We start from the raw sequence: 26,166 nt of genomic DNA on the forward strand, positions 1-26,166 counted from the left end.
ACACACACACACACACACACATACACACACATACAAACACCCACACACTCGCCCACAGCTCACACAAACATGCACGGACGCACGAACATGGGAATTCTCATACACACCTAACCACTATTCGTAGCTAACATTCTTGTAAATAACTAGATCTACCTCATGCAAGACATGACATCCTCCCCAGGACTACAAGACGTTATCCACAATCTATGTTTTGATATACGTATGTTATCTTGTTCCATTTTTTATACCCTCACAGAGGATTTCCTTACAGGAAAGCTTGTCTTTGCAAGCATAGGCGGGTTTGTTTACAAACTGTCCTGATTTTGGCACCGTCCGAAGCACAAGTCCTAGATTCAAGCACATTGCTGATTTCAGGACAGCCACCTTAATGAAACAGCGGAAAACAATTTTTTTTAAAGTGATTCGTTAGTGCCTGAGTGCCCGTTGAAATTTGTGAAAATATAAAATAACCTAAAATTATACATGAGGGAAACAATAAATCCCCTTCAACTTGCAAATTAGTACCATAAATGTGCGGTCAAAAATTCGTGACGCAACTTATCCACAAATATGTTTTTAACAGGTGAATCAATGTCACCCATATTTTGCATAGCAGTTTGCATCGATTTGTCTTAGCTTAATCATATTTTTTCCACAACAATTGAAGCTAGATTAAAAAACTTTTCTTCATAAATTTATATACAATACTACTAATCTCCTTCACACGGAAAATGAAATTGTTCACAGCACTTCCCACTTCTCACACACATTTTACGTACGCATAATATGCTTTACGTCATAGCTTACCAATGGCATTATTTAGTGGCAAAACTAGTTACAAGAAATTAATTTTATAGTGAAGACTTTTATTGCACTAAAAGTTCTCAAAACATGCTTTCAATAAAGATAATCTCGTGATCAGAAAAAAAAAATGACGGACTTCCTTTAAAAGTGATATGGTCAGAGCTGTAAACCTTTTAAAATCAGAAGAAACCACCCTTGGGATTTTTTAAATTAGTATTTATTTAGGAATTTTCTAGAATACAGCTAACAGGTGTTGACAAAAATATTGATCTGTTAAGACAAATGATACAAGTCACTGTACAAAAGCTGGAGAGTTTAAGTTCGATAGTTGAGAAGATATAATTTGACAATAAGTTGTGCCATGAATTTTTGACCTCACTATAATATTATGTGAGTGCATGATCCTGTTGCTGCGTCAGTGGTGTTATTCTAGAGCCATTCGCTCTGCTCGCAAAATACATTTATTCGATTCCCATTCTGGGAAGTTATTTACCTATAAGAGAATCTCCTTGTTGGGACTGGTATCCCACACAGAATGGTTAACGCAGCACGCAGGATCGACGGAACGCGACACATAATTTATGATCTCTTCTAAATGGTGTTGATAAGAGAATAGCGAAAACTCTCGATCAATACCAATCTTGTCTTAAAAGCCACTCCCATTGCTGTCATCGATAGAGAAATTCCTTCCTTTACACATTAAAACATTTTATGGAATACCGTATTAAAGAATTATTGGTGTGGTATAGATACTTCAAAGGGAAATATTTAACTGCTTTTGACGGATCTAACTTGTCGCAGTAGCTGAACATTTTCCTTTTGAACAAATATTTATACCCATTCGCAAGTCACATGATTTTGTAAGGTTTGGCTCGGTTTAATTTATCCAGTTTGGGGCAAACCGGTACGGTACGTTGATTTTTGTTGATATTCTATCCCTAGGGCCTACATCATAATATATGGTAACTCAAGTCCTCACCTTAGTGTGCACACCCCAGAGAAAAACCCTCAATGCACGTGTTTAATTATTTACGAAAGGTATAAATCAATTTTCCGCTTGGTATACATTATGGAATACAGTAATTGCAAACACTACAAAAGCACACGCATCGAACCCACCTCTCCCCCCTTTGTGCTCTCAGTTTGTCCATAAGTTGTTCCTGAATTTCAAACTTTATTTGCGTGCTTCCGGTTTCCACAACTGAGTATTTTACGAGAAGACCTACGATAAGGTGATATGAAGTCCCCAACTACAGCAATAATACATCACCGCTTATGACTCAATCTCCCTTACTTTAGGTAGTACATATTCGAATAAATGAGGCATTCATCTCAGAAAATCTGCAAGTTGCTTACTTAAGTTTCAATGGCCTAAAGCGATACAAACCTGACACACATCCTGTTCTGGTGTGACGTTTACACCTATTTTCAACATTGGCTCACTTGCCAAGAAAGACAAATGGAAATAGTGCCCTTGGGTGCCCCCCCCCCCTCCCCCCCGTCCCCAATTTTCAATCAGTTGATCAATCCTCAAAATGGGCTAGCAGTTGTGTACAGTATATAATGGGTGGTCTTTAGGTATATACAGTGATTGAGCTGACTTCCAGAAAATCTTTGTTTTTCGTGACCTCAGTGCTTTCTTGTCCAACCTCCATTTTTAATATCAGTGAAAACAGCTCATAACAAAGAGAGAGCTTAAGAAGTAGTCACATTTTCAATGTTTATTTTAAAAAATGGAGAAAGGACAAGAAAGCACTGAGGTCGCGTTTTGTTGCTTTTCTTGTTTTTACAATAGATTCTTCTACGTTTTTCTCTTCGGCGAAGTTTAAAATAATACTCTGATCGATGAATGTAAATCACCCTGCTGGCAAAACCATCGCTACATCAACAACAAAGCTTGATGAGAAGAAATATTGCAGAAGCTAAGAAAGAAAATAGACCGGAGCCCATCTCAAACTTTTAACACCGAGTTAGTTATAGATCAAGCTCGTGCAGTCCAAAGCAACCCAGCAGCTTCTCAGGGTTTATTCCTCCTTCTCTAGTTGACATTGCTGATTGTTACTTGGTATTTTCATCATAACATAAGTTTGAAAGTCAGAGACAGCGAGATGATAATTCATATACTATGGAGATTCCAATGTGAATCATAACATTAGAGCGAGCAGCTAAGATGGATTGGAAAGAGAACGCCGGAACAAATGAAAACAGCTGGAAGCTTCTTAGATTACATTCTAAAGACATTATTATGATATTGGGGGGGAGGGGGGGAGGGGCTACACTCTGAAAGTCCAGATTCGGGCCAAAATTATGGATATGTGCAACACCACTTTGTTCTAAATTTGTTTAAAGTTTGGCAAACCTCAGCCTGGTAGTTGAGCACTGGAAGACGTATCTGTATTTTGGAATTGCTGCAAATGAAAAAATACCGGCATGCTCTTTTCAATTTTCGACCAATAGGCCCTACTTTATAATTCTGTTATTTTTCGCAGATTCCATTTTTTTCAGGTTAGTATAAAAGCATTTTTTTATTGCTTGAAGTGCATTCAAACATTTTTGGGCAACAGGAATAAGGAACAACCTTTTCTCAAATTCTCTGTTGCCTCTCTCACTTTGAAAAGAATGGGGAATTGTAACTGGGAAAATAACGTATAAAAATAGTTGCTTCCGAGAGTCGGACAGTTCAACGAGCTGCAGTTATTTCGGTTGAAACTAAAGAGATGGCGTTTCTTTGAAAGAAAATGAACCTTATGTAACGGACAATAGATTTGGTACCGGAAGTCTTTAAAATGCAATAACTCGGCCAAACTTTGAACCAGTTTTACACAATTTATAATAAATAAAGTCCAATCAAGGAGACGTTACATGTCTTGATGAGGAGCATCAACTGACTTATTCGAGATATAATGCATTTTAAATTTAAAAAATTATAGTGACAGTGAATAAAGTGTGCAAAGCGAAAAACTGAATTCATCATCCAATTGTTAGTTATATTGCTCCCTTGTTGCCAGATACGGCTGTAAATTAAATTATCAACTTTTTAAACTGTAACACGCAGGTTATAGAAGCTCTTCTTCTTCTGTACACAGAGAGGTGTTATCAAAACATTTTCAAGACTAACAATATACTATTTTGATTTATAGGATTATCGCGCTGTAATAAAACATTTAACAAAATATAATGAATTCCGCCAGAGAACACCTATTTAGAGACACTGGAGGAAATTGTAACACTGGGAAGCACACCATACATATCACAGACGGCAGTTTCACCTCGACTAAGTAACATACTCTCAAAAAATGACATTATCCTCTTAAACGTTTAACGCCTGGCTGAAGCTGATATAGATCTAGACTGTTTTCATTGCTAGACACATAGGATCCCATAAGGAGAAACGTTTATGGTAGGTCAAGCCTATTACTTTCGTGTAACAAGATACTTTTACTTATCGTATTTTACTTATCCTTCCTTTTGCATCATTTGAGTCGAGGGAAGGTGCAAATTTCCGTCAAGTGCTAGGTGGGTGGCTTCTGTTGTTGAAAATACTTTTAAAATGTGTTGTTCTTTTGAAAGACCCCTTTAACGCTACTCAGCCAAGTTTTCCCCTTTCTTTGATTTGTAGCATGACAAGGTTCACAATCTAATTTGCTTGAAACAATGAATGTGCAGTTTGCAATTAGATTTGATGGTAGCAGCTAACGATAAACTAAATACCATAATCAAGATGCACCTGAACGAAGGACATGAACTTATCCTTAAATTGTGGTCTGATTTTTTAATGAATTCGTATGTGATTGGGAAGAGTGTGATCTTGAAGAAGGCAGTTTGATAATTTTTTTTGTACTTGCTCATTACAGACCACGACTTGACCTGTGTGAGACCCAATGCAGTGTGCAATTCCATTAGCATTTTGAAATTAAACAGATGTCTTGCGTTGGGAGCGGTGTTGGGTGATTCGTTGTGTATACACACAGACACACACACACACACACACACACACATACACACACACACACACACACACACACACACACACACACACACATACTTACACATATACACTTGCAAACACACACAAACTCACACACGCGCGCACACACATATATGCCTTATTATATTATACATGCATGAGTATGATATGTACTACGCTTGTGTGTGTGTGTGTATGTGTGTGTGTATACGCTTGTGTGTGTGTGTATGTGTGTGTGTGTGTGTGTGTGTGTGTGTGTGTGTGTGTGTGTGTGTAAGTGTGTGTGTAAGTGTGTATCATATAATATTTGTACATGTGTAGGGGGTGGTTGGCCTCCTTTTAGCGGATGTTTTTGTTGGGAGGGGGGTAAGGGGATGCATTATTCTGTTAGACTCCTACCAGTTGCAGCATGTAAAGTTCTTTTTATTCTTTTTTTTTTTGAAACGTCAAATCGTTGACACTCTATAAAAACGCGAACCTATGTTTAGGCACGCAATGAGCGAGAATTCAGATTACATGCACAAGAAACAAGTATAGACTTTTTGTGTAAGAATTTGGAGATAGCTTTCCCGCTAACAGCTTCTCTACATCCTCTAAAAAAGCAATAAGTGCAAAATAAGGTATAATTGAAACTTGGTGAGGGTTGTGAAGATGAAACGGGGCGGGTCGTTTGAACTTTTTAATGGACGTAGCGGTCACAAATATCCAATCAACAGCATTCCAAAAGGCAATGTTGTGGCACATTCCCGACCACCATAATAACATACAAATCAGAAGCACTTATTTTCATTTTTTTTCAATGTATGCATGTTGATGCATGCCATTTAAAGTTTCAGGTAAAGAAAATAAAAAGTGAAAAATCTATGTGGATGTGGTAGCAGTGCCCCAAAACAGCAAGTCTTCAAGCATTGTCAGATGAACGAGAATATGCGTCTTCGTTGAGTTCAGGCGTATACACACAGACACAGCCACAACCTCTTCGCGCAATCTGTGTCTCACGAGTGATGGATTTAAGGGTATCATTTTTTTGGTGGGGGAGGGGGGGGGGGGGGTGGCAGATGAAAGAGGAATGAAGATGGAATGAGGAAGGGGGGGAGAGGAAAAGGGTTAACAATTCAAATCTTTAATGCAAAATCTGCACGTTTTGAACGCTGCCCAAAGTCTCACAAAGTGATTATTATTGTTCCCAGGAGTCATGGGGTAAGACTAACTTTATTTCATGGCTATTCTAAGACGCATATGGTCCAATTAGGTATGAATTACCTTAAGTTTATGCATATTGGACACAAATATGTTCTCGAATCAGCGGCTGGGTAGCCTGGGTAATGTTTCCCGTTCATACTAAAGCTTTCAGACGTATTACTTCTGCTGACATGCTTTACAAATACCTCAGCATGGAGCTTACTCCTGTACGCTAGAGTAGAGGCATCCGCACCTTTTGTGTAGTTTGTTGAGTTAACAGCTACACTTTATTGAGATATTTCCCCCGCCTCGTAAATAACCTTATAGTGTTGATAGGGCCGTTAAACCTATACACTTACGTTACGTTACGAGATCTTTTCTGAAGACGATAACTGTTTACCGTACTTCCGGTTTCTCAAAGAATCTTTCAAGCGCTGACGTTGCGCCTCCCAAAAAGACTCTTTTCATTTCTTTGTGTGTACAAGCTTGAAGCTAGAAACATTATTTTTTGCCTTTCAAGAAGGAAGTAAAAGTTTGCGTCTGCTGTAGACCGTTTCCCTCCAGGGAACATTTTTGCAATCTATCATTACACTAGAGCTGCCTCTAGAATATCGATCCCTAGGACATGAGAAGTCGGAGCATGACTGTCGTTGGGTGAAAGGAAATCGAGAGATAATGTTGAAAACGTGTGTGTGCATGTGTGTATGTGAGTGTGTGTATGTGTGTGTGTAGTTAGACAGACAGACAGACACCGAGAAAGAGAGGGAGATAAATAGAGAGAGAGAGAGAGAGAGAGAGAGAGAGAGAGAGAGAGAGAGAGAGAGAGAGAGAGAGAGAGAGAGAGAGAGAGAGAGAGAGAGAGAGAGAGAGAGAGAGAGAGAGAGAGAGAGAGAGAGAACAGGAGACAGAAGTGATGTGGGATGGCAGGGACGCATGTGTAAGAGCTTAATATTTTATAGCTAGGGAAGGGAGCCGACAACATAAACACAAGCACTGAGCGTGTCACGGTGTGCATGCTAGACCTTTCAATATGCAGAAGATACGCATGACATTTACAGGAGTGGAGAAACTGTTTACGATAATCCTAAAGATAGGGACATTCCGAGGAAGAGAATGTCCGACGTGTCAGGCTGTTACTGGGGCTAATGCACGTGAGGTTGAAGGTGTGACGACGCGTGGGATTTCAGATCTAAAGATACCGCTACATGAGTTTCGGTTCTGGCACCAAAAGAGCCAAAACGTACTATCTACAAACGAACTGTATTGCAAATGGAACGGTTGGACCATGGTCTTGGTTATTCTAAGCGACGTAAGCTTTGCGTTGGTGGTAAGAAATAGAGACTATCTGGGTCTACTGGCGACGCGTGCTTCCTGTCTAGACATGCCTGCCTTGAATAGGGTGGGTCTGGAATTAAATTTCTGAAGGATAAACAATGTTGTGCTCCCTTTTTGAACCGACCCGAGGTATTTTCAGCGAATTATTTACTCACTCAAGACCATTTTACTGGCGTTACTTGTTCTTCTCTAATGTAATAATGATTACATGGGGGGGGGGGGGGGGGCTCTCTGTGCACAGAAGTTTGGCATTTATCTCCTTACGCGAGCTGGCCATTCTGCGAAATTAATTATTTATGTATTGTAGTTTAATCGCCTGATGAAAATAAAGGCATCGACATGCGTTTTATTCCAAGTAGTATACAATAAGGACAGCAGATGTGTTGGCATAGCGGAGTACACTTTGGATTTGACTACAGTCGTAATTGTCAAAGACAAGCTCCTTGGGTGGTTGGCGGGAGCTCTGGTGTGGTTTGCTCCTTCATTCCTATTAAACATCTATCGTCCTTATCTGTTCTTCTTCTTTTCTTTAGTAACACTTCTAGTCTTCAGCGCTTATAAAACCTATTTGTGCTGCAAACACCGTAAAACTTTACTAAAACTAAAACTAACACTAAACCAGACAGCCTGTTGTCATAGTGAAAAGTGATTCTCACAGAAAGTTGGACGTCTTAATATTAAAGGGAAAAAACGCAAGGGGGGAAGTGAGAAGTGATTGTTTGTACAGGTGATTGTCTTGGACACATGACCGTTAGCACAGGTATCAAACTGAGTTCCTCTTTCATATGCACATTCGTTTTACTAGACATCAAACTTATTTTTTTCCAGATGGAAATCCCGCCTTGCTGAAGATGGCTTGTTTTGCAAACGTTGACTTATTATTGACGTCAGGTAATATTTTACTACCTTCCTTTTTCGAGGTTCTCAAACGGCTACCTTATAGCAGTAACAAATTCTAAGTCGAGCGTGCGGCTAGGCTTACAGCATACAGCGGGACACTGCTATTAAACAGTATAGAGAGCTCAATAGCCCAGCATATTGAAAGAAAGCATGCAGTAACAGTAAACATCAGCTTGTTAGCTGTAAATATGAATGTGAACAGCTTGTGCATTCAAGCCTTTGTTTAAGATCGTCCTTACAAGGAATAGTGGCTGAGTTAAGGTTTTTGTACCTAATAATATGTTTAGAATCAGAAACTTGTAGTTAATGATTTGGCGGGGGTGGGATCGATTTTTTCCTTTGTTTATTTGTTTGTCTATCTGTCTGTATGCTTGCCTGCTTGACTGTCTGTCTGTCTGTCTGTCTGTCTGTCTGTCTGTCTGTCTCTAACTATCACTCCCTCTGTCTCCCTAACTCTATCTATCTATGTATCTATATATGTATCTTCATATGTATCTATCTATGTATCTATCTACCTATCTATCTATCTATCTATCTATCTTTCTATCTATGTATCTATCTATGTATCTATCTATCTATCTATCTATCTATCTCATTTACAACCTGGTATAAAAACGTTTCACAAAGAGTTTTTTTTAACCCTTATCATTATTTTTTCACTTACAATGTTGTCTGGATCGCCCAGTTTTCAACATTTTGTCGAAGGTGAGAACCATACATTAACACGAGGGAAGGGTAGCGCTTAGGTGTACAGACAAGACAGTGCTAGGAAACGCTTACTTTTGGAGAGGGCCGAGAAATATTAGGTCGTCCAGCTGCCTAGATGATGCACTATTAAAAATTGACGTTTTTTAATATGTCGTTTCGGTTCCTTGTGCTTGAGAAATATTTGGTATAGTTTCTGTATGGCTTTACGGCTCTCGCAACTGGTTTCGGTCATATGACCGCCAAGAGGTGGATGTCAACAGAGAAGTCCAAACAGGGAATCAGGCTTACTTTGCTCACCCCTCTAGCCTCAACAGCACAAAGTTAGCTTCTACTATTAAGGCACCCCGGAAATAGCAGTTCACAAGAGAGTGACAAACATACAATAGAAGTAGAGGAAAAATGACGATAGTAAGGATGAGGAAAGAATTCCCCATATGTTGTTCCGGCCAGCTATGTCTTTCTTTGTCAGTATGAGCATGACATTGATAAATCAACCCGTTCACAATTCTTCTGTGCATAAGAACATGTTAATATCCCAATTTGGGAATGGCCTAAAGACACTTCAGTCAGTAGCACTGCCCTGGGGAGGGGGGGGGGGTATTTTGTAGAAATTTAGATTTATAAATGCTGATAAAAGCAAAAAACATACACAATGTAACTAAGATTTGTAAAAGAATGAAAAAGTTTTTTTTTTCTCTTGGCAAATTTTGCTGGGCTTAGAACTGTTGAACAGCTTGTTAGCGAATGTAGAAACGACCAGATTTTGTTCTTAGAACTAATGTTTGTTGAGTAAATTATGAACAACTGTATCACAGCGGTCACTGTATCCATCTCGGGAGAAACATTTGGGAGGAGGCGCCCTGGTGAAATCAGGCGCTCGTCACAATAGTGAAATCGGAGGAAACAGCATGAATTTTTCTACCGGCTTGACAATTTTTATCGATTTTCTTTTGTTCGTCAGTTTCATGTTCATTTAAAAATACACTGCTGCGTGGGTTTTACTGAAAAACGATGATGAAAGGCACAAAAGATGTCCATTTAAAAATACATTGCTGCGTGGATTCTACTGAAAAGCGTTGATGAAAGGCACAAACGATGTAAAAAAATTAGTTTCCAAGGACTCTCGAGCTTTGGAAGTCACCAAACTTTGGCGGAAATTTCCTTTTTACTTTTACCTGTGAAATCAGACTGGGTAAAGTGTTCTGCAAACTGTAGAAAACTAATTATCTAGTTTGTAGTACAATTTACATTTTTCCTGCTGATGGTCAGAATGCACTATGTTATGTGCGACTTCTTTATTTGCTTTCTACCTTTATGGTCACCTGCGTGTGTGGTGTTATGTTTAGGCGCTTTGCCGACTTTGATTCCCATGTGGGGATAATTTTTAGGGAGCATGTCGGTCTTTCCTTTGGGATGTTGTACCCCTCTCAGCCCGGCATGGCCCTGACAGTCAGGATCGGAGCCCGCTCCGTAAATGATCTGAAATGTGTCGATTGGGACGTAAAAAAACCCACCTTTATCTAAAAAAAAGATATTTTTTGGTTCCTGCACCCTGCATTATATGGCCGATTTCATGACGTTGTGTTTCTGCTATACAACTTAGTATACTACCTCTCCCATCTGTTCCGTTCGCTCACGGATAGATGTTCATTTGTAAATGCTGATGACGTGTTTAAGCTACCCGAACATTAGGAGCATACCCTTGTCGGTCTGTTTTTCGTTTACTATGGCGAACTATCGGTTTACTCACAGATCTGGGAGCAAATGAACTTGGCAAGAACCCATTTTTCTCATTTCGTATCGTTCTTTCGGTCAAAACCCAGTGAATTCGGACTCTACGTCATTTACTCTTACGGGAACTATTAGCTTTATAGGTTCGGTTATGGGCGATTATCTTTCTGTGGAAGCAACTGCGGGGGCAAATTATCCTGAAAGTGCAAATGGTAATGTTTAGTGATTACTGGTGATGTTGGAGGGACTCACTACTTTTCTCATTCAATATACGAATAGTAACTTACTCTTTAAAGTAAGTGGGACGGCCTCTGAGATTTTAGGGGGGGGGGGGTACACCTTGAAAGTCCCGATTAGGGTCAAACCTATAGCTTTTTAGATGAAGGCATTATTAGCTTCTTCAGAACTATCCCACCGCTTAGGAACCTCCTAAATCCTTATTTTTTCGTGTTAGTCACTACCATATCCTCATAAAATCAATCTCTTATTTTTCTTGGTAACGGTCTTTCTTTCCATTTTTGCAGCATTGTTACATATGCTTTTCAGAGTCTAAGAACGCTTTCAAATCATAGTCAGATCTGACGCTCATATGACCTTATTCGGTTGCGAGCGCCGCAAAACCCTCTACTATATAAAATAGTCAGATCATCGTGAAGTAAAAGTTCACCCTGAAGCCTCAAGTCCTCACGTACACCCAATCTTGAGTTACATCTACTATCTTTCTTGGGTTACACAGATCAATTATTATTCGCAGGTTTTGATAAACACAGACCTAAACTTCATTTTTTAAGAAAGAAATGAAAGAAAATAATCCTCAACGTGGTTGAGAGCAATTGCCAGTGATTTGTTTTGACATTGGTGCCATGAACACTAATCGATACAACAATATGTTTTTTTAATAACGTGTTTTTGGGGTTTTATTTTTAAAGAAGACTAAGTGCTATACTCCTGTGGAAAGAAAAGTGTGATGACTAAATAAAAACAACAACAAACAAACAACACAAAACAACTTAATTTTATACACAATCAAAATATGGTACCCTTTTATCGCCACTAGCTGTATAATATGGCATGTATTCATGTGAAACCAGGCAAAGCTAACACTGACCAAAGGCGGGTTTCACTGCTGCAAGTACCGGGAAGTAGATGAAGAGACAACAGGAACGATGTAGAAGAGAACGGACGATGATCACAACAGCACCAGAGGATCTGTGAACATGGCTGAACATCGACGATAAATGAGCCTTGACCGCCGGGCTTCACCTGCAGATACTTATGGAGGCATTTCGTTAATGAGCACTTGACCGTTCTCTGATACATTTAGCATGTTCAATTGGGCATGTTGCGCTTTGACTTGTAGGTCTTCCGTCGACGTTGCGTCTTAACATAAAAGCTAATAAGGTGCTCTTGAGAAAGGTCTACTTGGAGTCGGAAGTCGTACTGCGACTTCAATTTTTGTTCTTCAAATTGATAGGGAAGGTCGAGATTTTGGAAGGATATCTACTTTGAACGATAGTATTGCAAGTTAGAAGAATCTTTCTACTTTGAGCTGGAAGTTTTAAACTTATGTTTTAGGTCTATGCCTGGTGAAATAAATCTAATGAAAGTAGGTAAGTAGAAAATGAAACATAAAACAACGAGTGAGATGGACTGTTTACAAAAGACTCCTTTTTCGAGAAATAAGCGTAACACTTTTTTTTATTTGCTTCCAAACATGGTGTTAGATCCATTTAACATGGTGTTAGATCTATTTCAAATGCTAAGTACTTTTCACAGTCAAAAGAATCAATGTCAAATAGGTGCAGCGGAGAAAAGTATTCGCCTGAATTTTTCTGCCCGTCGAGGATTGTGCCTCCAGATGATGTCTTATTGTTCTAATTCGTACTCAAGGACAATGACATGTGATTCTTAAACAAATTCTGTCGTTGGGCCTAGGACCGGGATGGACTCTCTGTTAAACACTACCCAACCTCCTCCACCACCAACAATATCGACAAAGTCAAAAGGCCGGAATACCTTTCAGATTGGAGGGAGATAAGTTACTCTAAGGAAGGAAGTCAGGTAGGCTCCGCTATGTTTCATCAGTTGACTGAACCAGAAACAAAGCTGTTGATAAATAATCTTTTGAATGTATATAGTCTCTCATAAATAAACACAGGCAGCAAACAAAGTGCTCCATGCCACCACGATACAAATGCATTTCGTACCGCACACGATAAATCCCGTGCCCACAATTCTTCCTCGAATGCCCTCACAGGGGATTTCCATTTGAAATGTTACCATTGAAACAACACTTACATTAATTTACCACAGAAATTTCCCGTGCAGGAATAGAGAAGCAAGGTGGGGAGGGGTGCACACTTATATAATCTAGCACTGAAGAAAAACCCTGCGAATGTAGGACAGTTGTTTTGAACAGTTTAAAAGATGGCAAAGTAAAGTTGTTCTGGCATCCGACCCGGACATTGGAGATTGCCTTGTTAGTGAGACAACTTCCAGGGCCTTCGGCATATTGTGGTATTGTGGCCAGTTCCTTTCCTCACTGTCTTTACATCCCCAACTCGAAGTCAGGTACCCATTACTGCTGAGTGGGCAGTGGAGGCAAAAGAAAATCTGTGTCCGAACCGAGTCTCAAACCCAGACTTTCCGCTTCAGAGACGAGCGCCCCAACCGCTCCGCCACCGCACCCTCCAAATTGCATATTGTAAGTTAATTTGGTAAGCTCGTTTACTTAATCACTTTATTAGCTTAAATTGGTGTTAAATGTTATGAAGATTTTGGGTGTCTCAGCATAGTTAAATTAATACGATGCTGGGGACTGCGGATGAAGCCTCAGGGCAATGTTACTTTAGGTCATTCACAAAGGGGCTATATAACCATGTTCTTATGCGCAGTATAATTGTAAATGGGCTATTTTATCAATATCATGCTCACACTGTGCCGGAACAACATATGGGAACTGCTGCTTTTCCTTTTCCCATCCTTATAATCATCATTTTTCCTCTACTTCTTTTGTATGTTTATCACACTCTTGTGAACTGTTATTTCCAGGGTGCCTTGATAGTCGAAGCAGACTTTGAACTGTTAAGGCTAAAGAGGAGAGCAGAGTAAGCCTGATTTCCCGTTTGGACTTCTCTGTTGACATCCACCCCAGCTTGACGCTCATATGACCTTATTATGCTTTTGCGAGCGCCGTGAAATCTTACTTAAGTTAACAAAACTAAAAGGATGAATTCAAATCCCATTCTAAGCGTTTTTTAATTTCTGTGGTTTCCGAAATTTCTAATGCTCCTTACTCGCACAGTCCAGATGAAAATGGAAATACAATTTGGAGGTATTGACATTTGAATAATTATGCGGTGTTCAAGAAATTATCTCACCATATTCCGAATATTTATTAAGTTATTTTGCCCTTCTTCCATTTCATCGGTGTGTGGTCAGTACCTCTGCACATTAAACATCAGTCTTTTTTAAAAACAATGCACGTATTACCAGTTTGAACACAAACCGCAAACATAGATACATGTATATACTTGTTCATGAAATATGAACTCGAACAATAAATTCGATATCCCACAAAGAAATTAAAGTGCTGCATAATTGCACTAAATTAAAAAACCCCAACACGTTTTTGCGCATTTCGCTTGTCAGAGGAGTTTCTTACTTCGCTACCTCCCTATTTTCGGGATGGAAACGGCACATGAAAGATGCTTTTGGAAATTTCTCCCCATCCGCAGCATTATAGATCTACCTAAAGAAAAAAAGTCCAATCGTAACCGCAACCTCGACCACAAAAAGAGAATAGGAACCACGCATAGTTTATCCGATATTTCGACCACAGCACCTAACCCCGAGCCTGACTCAAGAACTTTTCTCGGAAATCACGGAACTCTCGATCGCTGACAATCTCTTTCCATGTCTTGCCGATACAGCTTCTGTTTGATCAAAGCTTGTTAGATTTGACCGAACTGGCTCGGTGCCTTTGAGTGCAGTAACCGATACTCCACATTTCTCTGGTTGTTTTTTGAAAGCAAGTACACGAAGAAACTCAAGCAATGTCAGCAAGACGACAAATAGGATGTGTACCCTGAGAAACACGATCAGTGTAGAGAAAGATGAGCATTGCGCGTAGCTTCGATTTAAATGACTTGATAGGCCAATTATTCGAACTATCCGATAACCTCTGCGTGGTTTCTATCCTCTTTTTTGTAAGGCATATATCTAAAATATATATATCTCCAATTTTGATATTCACTTCTGAGATACTTCCATCCAGTTCCTTCTAGATAAGATCTAAGCAAGTCGCACAAGGCCATACGTAAGCTGCAACTTATTCGGGTGGTGCTATTGCCATTACTGTGACGTTATCACGGCGGATTGCTCTCATCAAGAGGTTCACGATGCGCCTGCCGTCATAAAAAAAAAACTACATGAGATCACTCCTGTGGACGACATCATCAGTGAGTGTGAACATTTTATGAGTGTCCCCTGATGAATTGTTTTGTTTAGATTCGAACTCCTTTCCTTAACATACTAAACAGTCGAACCTCCTCTAAAGATCACCTGCCCAAGAAAGTCTTTTGTACAAACACTACTTTTGGCCCTTGCATCCGCCCTTGCGGTTGTTCTATACATTGTGTAATATCACAATGACATTGTCCAAAAGGACCACTGATTTGAATGGTCACTTTTGTTCTAGACATCTTCGACAAGTTCGAGTACAGGACTATCTGAAAGAGAGAAATTCACTTTACTACAAAACATTTAACAGAATAGTGAAACCTTCGCAACTGATTGAACGACGATGACAACAACAACAACAACAACTAAATCAACAACAGACACCCACATACACACAATGTATTAAAATTTCCAACTCAGAGTATCGTGAAATCAATAATAATGCACTATGTTGAGGCTAGAGGCTAGTTACAATTTTAGTACCATATTAATCTTTTTTCTGCCCCTGCATCAAAAATAATTTTCTAAATAACACAAACTATTTGTGAATACTAAAAAATTTGATTGGTACTTTAGTTAATTCGAAAATTCTATATATGGAACAAAATATTATAATAAGTAATATGGTGTACAAGTCCTCTTATAGGTCATTACTTCGTCAAGGTGTAAGTTGGTCAACCCACCAAACATCGAGTCGATAAATGATGAGCAAAACCATGTTTATATCATAGTAAGTGCACGTCTGCTTTTTTACAATGTTACTGAACCAGGTTGGAAAGAAAGGGAGAGAGAGTGAGTGAGCGAGCGAGCGAGCGAGCGAGAGAGAGAGAGAGAGAGAGAGAGAGAGAGAGAGAGAGAGAGAGAGAGAGAGAGAGAGAGAGAGAGAGAGCGGGAGAGAGAGAGAAGGGGAGAGGAGCATAACGACCTACATGACCGACATTCAGATAGAAAGAAAGAGTAAAGTGATGTGGCCATGTGAATAGTATCCGTGTACGTTTTTGTGCAGGTGTGAGCGTGGCTATGGGTATCTGGGTCCGCATAATAATATGTGTGTGCTTGTAAGTGTGTGTATGAGTATGAGTTTGTTTGTGAGTGTGTGTGTGTGTGAGAGAGAGAGAGAAAGAAAGAGAGTATGAGTTTGTTTGTGAGTGTGTGTGTGTGAGAGAGAGAGAGAAAGAAAGAGAGAGAGAGGGAGAGAGAGAGAGAGAGAGAGAGAGAGAGAGAGAGAGAGAGAGAGAGAGAGAGAGAGAGCATGTACGCACACCCGCAGGCTGTTATAATATAAATTATGTTTCACAACCTGATAGTAAATTTGTTCCGAATGAGAACCACCAAAGTTTATCATCTTTTACCTTGTCAAATTTTCTCTTCACCCTTTCTCTTTCTTTCTCTGCCCATCTATTTACCGTCAGAGTACTTCCTCCTCCGGGGAAAAAAACCTTGAATTCCTGACTGCACCTGGTTGTCATGGTGCGGATAATTTTTGCCCGCGGTTCAACTGGAGGATGGTGTCAAAAGATGGTAATCTCAAGATTTCTTCTCTAATGGCTCGGGTGTTTGTTTACAAAATGTGAGCAAAATAGTCCAAAAATAGGATCCTTGCAGGTACAGGCAGACTTTCAGTAAGACTTTCTTTCTGTCAGACTGATTATAACTTAGCACTTACCTCAAAAGATTTATTTATTTTTAATCTTAAAAAGGTATTGTGTAACTGAGTGTTTTAAGCTTCACGTTATACGTTGTGCACGCCCACGCCCCATCCTGATTCAAGTTTCTTTTACGTTTCAGAAACAGATAGGGGTAATATCAAAACACTGGAAATGTCTTTTTAAAAACTGGACAGTATCAGAGATGCGCGTATTCTGTGCTACCAAAGGCGGTGTGTCTGTGACACTGTTTCCTCCAATTTTATCCTCGAAAACTGTGCTTGTATTTAGAGCTCAGAGAAAAGAATCAATAATATGTGCTTGTTAGCAAAAAAACAACAACAAAAAAAACCTGCCTTAAAACCGATTCAACGTCAGAACAAAGCAATACTGCGTCAGTGAATAGATATTGTGTTCTCCTTCTTGTTACGTTTCTCTTCTGATCAAAGCTCTTTCATCATTTACAGCGTTTGATGTTTTATTTCTTTCTCTCGTATTCTCTTAGGTGCTTTTCTGTCACTGTAATGACACCCATTTTATTAACAACTAATTGTCAGCCTACGGTTTCTTCACTTTAAAGCGTACGTGTTAATGAAGTGATATTATATACTTGATGCAGGCTCAAAAGGTTAAAAAAATGTTCTTTCCACCATTCTTCACCTTTACTCTTATCACAGAGCCACATGTTGAAGCTCTGTCTTCAAAATGATATAACCGTTTAATCTTGTACGTACATTATGGAGAACTAACGTTTTAATGGGGTAGAGCCGTAGCCTGTGGTTATTAAGTTCCAAAACTGTTACGTTTACCCAGCAACAGATTGTATACCGGTGCCTCTGAAAAGAGAAAGGAGGACAGGCCATGCTAGAGTTTTCCCCAACCTTCCGTTTTGTTGATAAATAGCTCATAACATTGGTAAAGCCCTGTCGTTACAAACAAAAACTCAAAACTGCTCGTTCAGCGCTTTAATCTTACGCAACTGAAACTTTACATAAACCAATATCAGTCAAAATTAAGAACACAGACGTATTTGTTGCTTTTTTAAAACCAAAGCTTTGTTTTCCTGTTTCCATTTTATCAGAATTGTTGCAACAGCACGAGGCTCCCCTGGGGGAAAAATAATATATTCCGTAACCAGTGTCTGTGGTGAAATTGTTTGTTTGTCTCGTAAACCCTGCCCATAAAGCATGTCAGTTTGGTTCCCAATAGAATAAGACATCAATAATCTCTATTTTTCCACTCAGGTGGATTCCAGACAGCCCAGACTGGTCGTTATAAATAGGGCTGAAGCGAGCTGCCTTCTCCGTAATCTAAACTTTGTCCATAGAGTTGTGTAATAGTTATAGCAATTCACAGCAAAACATAATCATATCATAGTTGTGAGCTCCCTCGAGTATTACGTGATCAATCCGTTTAATAAGAACCCGGATACCAGGCCAGTATAGCATCCTCTTTAGCTATCTTAATCTTACGGGACCAAAAAAAAAATCTCAATTGCAGTGACATAAAAACAAGGTCATCAATTTGTCAATAATGGGTTCCCAACACTAACGTGAGGAAGTCAATGCTGCCATCAGAAAGCCTGAACACGGAATAGAGACTTCACATTTCATCTAAAGTTTAGTAAAAGTTTAAAGTAAAATGATACAATCTCGTCATATGTGCCTTTGAGGTGGTGAAGTCTGGTTCAGAATACAAAGTGGAAGCTCAGAATGTGACCATGTTTGTTTGAGAAATCATTAACTCTCGGAATTCCACAGTTACTCTTAGTGCCAGAACTGCAACAGCCATATTAAGTTACCATGGAAAACAAATCAGCAGGGAAACTAAAGACGATGATGGAAGCAACTTTAGCAATTCCCCTTCCTGGCCCATGACGTCAGAATTCGGACATCAGGTTCAGGGTCGGCACGAATCTCCAGTTTTCCGTTTCAGGAGTATCAAATCGGTCAGTGTAACGGTGCTAGTAATGAGATAGACTGTTGCGGTGTCACAGCCTCTGGTTTCCCCAAGCAGAGAATTACAGAAGCGGAAAGAGACAGACAAACATCAGATTGGACCCAGTAACTCGATTAATGGGAAGACAGCAGCTAAACACGCTGCAGAATCGTGGAAATTACTCCTGAGCTAACATAGTGGATTTGCTTACACAGTGATTACTTTTTATTGAAGGGGGTTCTTTTCATCTCTCTTACCGCCCGCTTCTCCTGTCTCCGTCTGTCTTTAGTTGTCTGTATGTTTGACTAAGTGCTTATTGCCTTCCGCAGTTCCATCACCCTGTGCATTTTCAGTAGGAGTTCATAAGGCTCTACCAAACACAGATCTGTCTTTGCGGAGGTGATGCTCTTGGGCCAATGGTTTGAACAAGAAGAAAAAACAGATGTCAGAGATATTACTGTAGAGAAAATGTTCCACAGTGTTGATGTTCATATTTGACATTTTGTCGCTAGAGAGTTGAACCTCATGTGGCTGTGCAGCTGGCCTTTATTTTTCACTTACACAAACTTGAAAAAGAGGCACGGGGGGGGGGGGGGAGAGTACCAACATTTATAGCACTTATGGTGCCGACAGTTGCTATATTAGGGAGAAACAACGCTCCAGAATTACTGTTTCAACGAAACAGCAGTGTAGAACCCCCCCCCCCCCCAATTAATGAGAATGCTAATAGCAACACCACTGTTTTGGAACCTCAAGAAAATCTGGGGAGTCGTTATGTGTAGAAATGGGGAACACAATGATCTTATCAAGAGTCCCTTGGGCCAAGAGGCAATAAAGATTATGTTTAAAGACGGATATATAAAGATGTGACCGGGAGCTTGAATTGCATCGGTGTAATATTTTTCGTCAATTTCAAGCGCGTAAACACTCAAACAGCAAAAGCGAAAATTGGCATATTTTCCATCGTTTATGTAAGGGCTTGCAATCAGTCCTCTTTGAATTCAAATTTTCCCTGCTTGATTGCGGTAACGATTCGTTAACATTTCTTTCTATGTTCACAGCGATGCTCACATTCTTCTGCACAGCCCTAGCAATAAGGATTGTGGTAGGAAGAAGAACGTCTCCATCCAATCAGAGATAGGAAGAGTTAATAATTTATTTTATTTTCTCGTCTACCTTGTTGTATCTAATTCTTGCTCTTCGGTTAAGTGTGGTGAATGGAGTTATACAGTCGTTTTGTCTGGGGAACAAGTTTTCTTTTAGATGACTAAATTTAGAATCTAGGTGCAGTAAGAAAACATAGTATAGAAAAGGTGTAAAGACCATCTTCTTGAACTGGCCGTTTCTCATCCTCTCTAAATGCTGCTAATGCATCCTTAGGCGTGAACATTCTTTTGATGTACAGTAAAAGGAAAAAGATAAATTTGCTGAAAGATGGATGGAAATAGAAATATATTTAACGGAATGATAAAATGTACCAATTAGGAAAAACACTTAAGCAAAAACCTCAACACGGACTCTTTAGCAGTAAGAAATAGCAATTTCGAGTAAAGGAAGAAAAGCAACAACAACAACAACAAAAGAAAGAAATAAGATACCCCCCCCCCCCAAAAAAAAAGGAAAAGAAATGCTTCATAAAAACAGAAGGAGAAGGAATGCAAAATACACAGAGCTACAGTCTATTCACAATTTTTCGAAATACCACTAAAGCACCATTAATAATGCCATAAACATAGCGCATATCTACGCTCTATAGCATGCTCAATGCTTTTTACAACTTTTTATTACCTTGGTATATTAGAACGCGACTCAAAAACGTTCTCGGCTTTCCAGCAAACATAGCGTACAAGCAGTGGATTACGCGCTCTAAAGCAAACTGACACGATCTTTCTTTGTCTCTCGCTGAGTAACCAGTCCGTTCTGAATGAAGTGAGGAAGATTGGTGTAAAATGCCTTTCTCAAGGACACAACGTCAGGCCCCTGACAGGATTCAAACCCACGAACTTAGGGTTGAGAGCCTGAAAGTCTAACCACTAGACCACCGACGCCACAACAATAAACATACTGTTGTTGGGTTTTTTTCAATGTAGAAACGGACTTCTTAGCGGTGTTCTGGACCCCCCCCTCCCTCTACTAAAATGGGTTCCACACAGTCTGATTTTATTATAATACAGTCTTTGCAAAAAGTTAAGGACCGCTTACAAAAGTGCACTCAACATAAAAACCAGGAAATCAAAGTATACCTACGTTGACACACATTTATTTCATCAATCCATAAGTGCAAAAAAGAAATTTCATCACAGTCCAGATCGAAATTGGTAATTCCAAGCGCTCAAAAGTAACCCACCCTCAAAATCGAAAATCCCAAAAGAAAGGGTCTCAAAAAGTCTCAGCAATATCAAAGAAAACGACCAGTTAAAGTTCGTGAATGTCAATGGAATTCTCAGAAGCTCATATGCCCAGTCATATGCAAGGCACTCAAGACATCCTGACAGGGCAGCGGTATCTGCAGGAGATCCATCGACCTCTGGTCGTCACGGCGCTGCAGCAGGTTGGGCCTGCCGCTGTCCTTCAGGACGACAACGCCACGCTGCACAGGTCCAGGGCGTCAACGCCTTCGTGCAACAGGCGGGAATCCATGGTTTGGCCTTCCAAAGGTCCAGACCTCAATCCCACTGTACAGTGTTGTAGGCTGAACTTGATCGGAGAGTTCGGGAGAACTACCCTTTGCCCGCCAGCAGCTGCTTGGATGGTTGTAACAAAAATGGAACAACATTCCCCTCGCCTTTCTTTTGTGATTTTCAATTTTGAGGGTGGGTTCCCTTTGAGCCCTGGGAATCATGCATTTTGGTCCTGATTGTGATGAAATTTCTTTCTTGTACTTATGGATTGATGAATTAAATGTAAGTTAAAGAATGTATAATTTGATTTGCTGGTTTTCATTTTTCGTGCACTTTTGCAAATGGTCCTTAACTTTTTTGAAGACTGTAATATCAGAACATTTCTTTGATTTCGTTTGACAAATGTTCGGGACAACTGCCAATAGTATCCAAGCCATCCCTCTCTCCCATTAAAAAGATGAATACTTTAGTAATAGTGGGAAAATCCCAAACTCATGCTATCAGGAAGAGATCTTGTGAAACAATTAATTAAGGTGGTTAAACAGGATCGAAAGTCGAAAGAACATGCTCATACAGTTTGGAAAGGCATGCATAACCCATTAAAGATTCGGCGTGAAAACTACGGGGAGATGGTGGATTCGATAGCAGTAGGCTCAGTGATTTCCGCATTGACCCTAAGTCTAAAGTTCTAATCACAATCCCAAATTTGTCTTGTTCTCTAGAAGGTGCACTTCGCAATTCCCCAACCCCTTTGGTCTATTATTCCTTCCCTTCTCTCCTATCACGCCTCTCTATCTCTGTACTACCTGTGATAACTACGTCTATTGGTTTTTTTCCCTCTCCCAACCCTTCTCTCTACCTTTGAATGTCTGTCTATCGGTCTGTCTGTCTGTGCGACTCTTTGTCTGTGTGTCTACCTGCTCGCTCTCTCTTTCTCTTTCTCTTTCTCTCTTCTCTCTCTTTCTTTCTCTTCTTCTTTTCTTCTCTCCCTCTCTCCCTCTCTCTTCATCTCTTTTTTCCTCTATCCCATTTACTAGGACACACACACACACACACACACACACACACACACACACACACAGAGAGAGAGAGAGACAGAGAGAGAGAGAGAGAGAGGTTAGAGAATCCGAATGTAAATAAGGTAGTATAAATACAGAGGCCTTCCTGTAAGTGATTTATTCGAGAGAGGAAATTAGAGTCAGCGGGATGGGACATGCTTGGGAAAGAATGAAATATCCTCGACGTCACTATCCAAGGTCAATTGCTTCGGCTTGGTTGATTGCAAACTTGACTGGCATGCCAAAGGTTGGCCGAAATATCACAGATTCAAGCTGCAGTGGGATATTTTTTTCTCTTTTCCTTTGTTTTCGAGAGCAAAATGGTTCTTGGAAACTAATGGCCTCCAAAAATGTACGTTCAAATAAAATGACCCAAATATCTTTTTTGCAGTAGAGTTTAACGTTCAGAACAAACCAAATAATACTACTCATACACAAAAAGGAAACAATTTAGATTTTTTTCGTTCATGACACAATTGAGCATAACTCAGAACCATAACATTCGATGATTTCAATGATCCAAAGAGTAAATCTTATATTATAATTTAAACACAATTAGGGTATGGGATTAGGAACAGTAAGTGCTTTTTTCTGCTACCAAAGGTGAAACACTGTTTATAACTAGTTCTGACCTTGGAATAGGTCTTAAAAAGGCAGAATAACAAGCTTTTAGTGAGCTCTGCTGTCACTATAAGCTTGGTGAACAGATTCTGGAGGTCTGATTTATATTCTTGTTTACAGGCTGTTTCCAACGTAACGTAAGTCGTGCGTTTCCACTCCATTTTCTACAACGTCTATCCATTATCATTTTTACTTTTCTTACGTCGTTCTTTTTTCGTCTTTTTCTTTCAGCTAGCGCCTCAGTCCAGTTATAGTGAAAGGATCAAAGAAACAGGAAGACTCGCTGAAGTGGGAAACACATCTGCTGTAGTGAGAAAACAAGGTAAGAATCTCATTAAGCCAGGTTCGACGCTGTTATAAAATGGTGTATTTACAACCCTGCATTAGGCGCTGCAGCCGCTATGAGTAGCGGATAACCACCCCACCACCCACCTCCCTCGCCCGCACCCTCAGGCTAGAGCGATGACTCGATTATGGGACATACCAGAGACACTTATCCGTCCATCGGTCTTCTTTGCGCGCCGAGTATAATCGCTGGAATGACTCTTCTTCTTTAGACAAAGATTTGCTTTCCTGGCTCTAGTCGCCAGACGAATTAGCTTCGAGATGGAAGTGGAGCTATCGCGCCCGTGTGTATTTGCTCCCATCTGTGATTGAGCACGTTGTGAGAATGTGTGCACTAGAGGGGCTGACGGAGCAAATCACACACCCGTAGAACTCTTGGGAATACATGGAGGTCATTAACTATGGCTGATGTATGATGCACATGATATGTCTTAAACTTTTCTCGCACCCTCCTTTGATTATTATTATCGATTTGTCCTGTATTTTGCATTATGACAAAATCAGCGTGACCAGTACCCGTAAATCAGCTTCATTTTCTTCTTTTTTAAAGGGTTCCTGTCGACGATTGTTTTAATTTTGGTTTGATAAACTTTCAATGCCAAGTAAGTGCTTTTCGTGAAGGAAACTGGGTTAATTAACACTTCGAGTACTTCTGTCTCTTTTCTCTCTGTTTCTCTCAGTCACTCTTTTTCTCCTCTCTCTCTCTCTCTCTCTCTCTCTCTCTCTCTCTCTCTCTCTCTCTCTCTCTCTCTCTCTTCTCCTCTCCTCTCCTCTCCTCTACTCCTCGCGTCTTCAGAACTTTTACCTTCTCAGGATCTCCCTTGTTCCACGAGTCCTTCCCCTTTATAACCTTCCAAAATAACCGCACGTACATGTTATGCACAAACACACGCGAACACGAGCACGTAAAGGCAAACATCTACCTGGATGTTGCGTTGAAAGAGAACTGGCGCTCTCGAAAACCTTTAGCGGGTGCTTTCGTTAAAGCTGTACATTCCAATCGGCAGGTATCTTTTACAGTTTGCTCACCTTTTCACCTGTTTATGGTTGACCTGGCCACATTTATATATTTACACACGCCAAAATGAAGCGAAATAAGAACAAGAGTTGAAGGAAATTTTCAAAGAGGAGGAAAATGACCAGCACTATGGAACTCTACCTTATTTGTTTATCTGCTTATCGCACCCATACTTTATTATAAAAGAGCCCGTGTTGCTTCACTGGAAAAGTATATCATCGATCATCATTGTTTATAAGCAGGTTTTTTTTTAGCAAAGCACAACAATTTCCCGTAGCAAAAGAGAAACCTTCCACCTGTCTTATATTGATTACTTTAAATCATTAAAAAATGTATTATAATCAGCGTAATACACTCGTCCACGTCAGATTCTTCATTTGGAAAATCACCCCATAAAATTGGATCACACCTGAATGAAAACACCACGGCACCAACAAAATCACATGTCATCTTTCCTACCTACAATGTCCATGTTTAAAAGAATTACCAACCCCACCAAAAAACTGTTTAAAAATACACTTTAATTAATAAATCACTATTACAGAATTCGGAAGTACTGGTTTATTTTCTTTGCTTCTTTTCAAGCACATTCTACACACGTCTTAAATTATTTAGCAGAGACGCTTAAAAAGCAACGCCTATAATAGTGTGTTGCAACGGTCTTAAAACCTAAAGTAAGATGATAGTAAAGAGATGACCTTGATAAACATTCCTGTCTCTTTCGCTTCTCCACCTCTTGCTTATCCTCCTTTCCAATTTCATCAACCGTAAGTCACTCTTTCTTTGCCTGCCTGTCTTTGCCATCCATTCTCTCCCTTTCTTTCTTAGAGGCCCTCGGTTCGTCTTTCAGTCTTTTCCCCTTTCTCTCAGAAAAAATCTGAAGCCCAAGCTTCCCTCTGTCTCCGGACCCATTGGTCGCCTTAAGTAGCGAATTAAAGCCTTTACTACTGACCTAAATAGCTCATTGAGAGAGTAAGCTCGTTTCCCCGCTCCCTGGAACCCAGAACATTATTTTGGTTACTGGGCAACGGAGGGACAAGAGAGCCTCATTTTCTTTCTGGAATTGTTTGACGTAGCGCAGAAGGTGCTCTCCCCGCCGAGGCCATTTAGCTCCGGAGCAGGGCGTAAATGTTTATAGTAGCGACACACAGGGAGCTTACATAACTTGTCTCGCCCTTCCCCGCGTCTAGGTCAAACTCACAACATCTGTACAGCACACAGAGGATAAAGGCCTATGTATCTTTCAAACATAATAAATCGTTAGCCAAGAGTCAGGAGTGATTAAATCTCGAGCTCTAAAACAGAAAGTTAAAACTTCTTGTAGCTAACCCAGGACATTGTATGAGCTCAGTGTGCATGTTATTTTTATGATTCCAGATAATGGACATGTCCGAGTATCTCTTGCTTTGTCGAAAGCTTCTCGTGTGTTAACATCATACTTTAAGATACAAAGTAGGACGAGACCAATACAGACGATCTCTGAAGGTGGGAAATAGGAAAGAGAGGGGGGGGGGGGTAAATACAAAATGTACAAATATGAATTAATTAAAAAATAAACAATGTCTTTCTTTAGTTGCTTGCAACTATATAACATGTCCTGAGGCCATAAAATTTCCGAAATGCTTTTTGTTCACTGATTACCACTTGACGAAACAAAATGTATATTGGGTTTTACTATGTTGAAACGGAAGCTTCGAAACAGAACTACTTTCGCTCTGTATTAGAATGGACAGAACCTAGGTCTATACCACAGCTTTTACCCTCACAACTTAATAATAATAAATATAATGAATTTATATAGCCATAAAATGGTCAATAAAGCCACCCTCAT

At 39.9% G+C, this 26,166-nt stretch overlaps 1 protein-coding gene across 7 annotated transcripts in view; it reads left to right on the top strand.

The window, feature by feature from the left end:
- The window catches only part of LOC101861785 (ovarian cancer G-protein coupled receptor 1), a 190,818-nt gene that overhangs the window by 122,080 nt on the left and 42,572 nt on the right, over window positions 1–26,166 (top strand). For 5 of the 7 annotated variants that reach the window (XM_035971285.1, XM_035971290.1, XM_035971289.1 and 2 more), the window contains one exon: window positions 23,204–23,294. The gene's annotated coding sequence lies outside the window, so the exon portion shown is untranslated. Of the gene's footprint in view, window positions 1–8,116; window positions 8,180–22,532; window positions 23,295–26,166 lie in introns of those variants that run through there. The other 2 variants (XM_035971294.1, XM_013085776.2) reach the window with 2 other exon arrangements.

The sequence above is a fragment of the Aplysia californica genome, unplaced genomic scaffold (genome assembly GCF_000002075.1).
Source record: "Aplysia californica isolate F4 #8 unplaced genomic scaffold, AplCal3.0 scaffold00016, whole genome shotgun sequence".
Taxonomy (NCBI): domain Eukaryota; kingdom Metazoa; phylum Mollusca; class Gastropoda; order Aplysiida; family Aplysiidae; genus Aplysia; species Aplysia californica.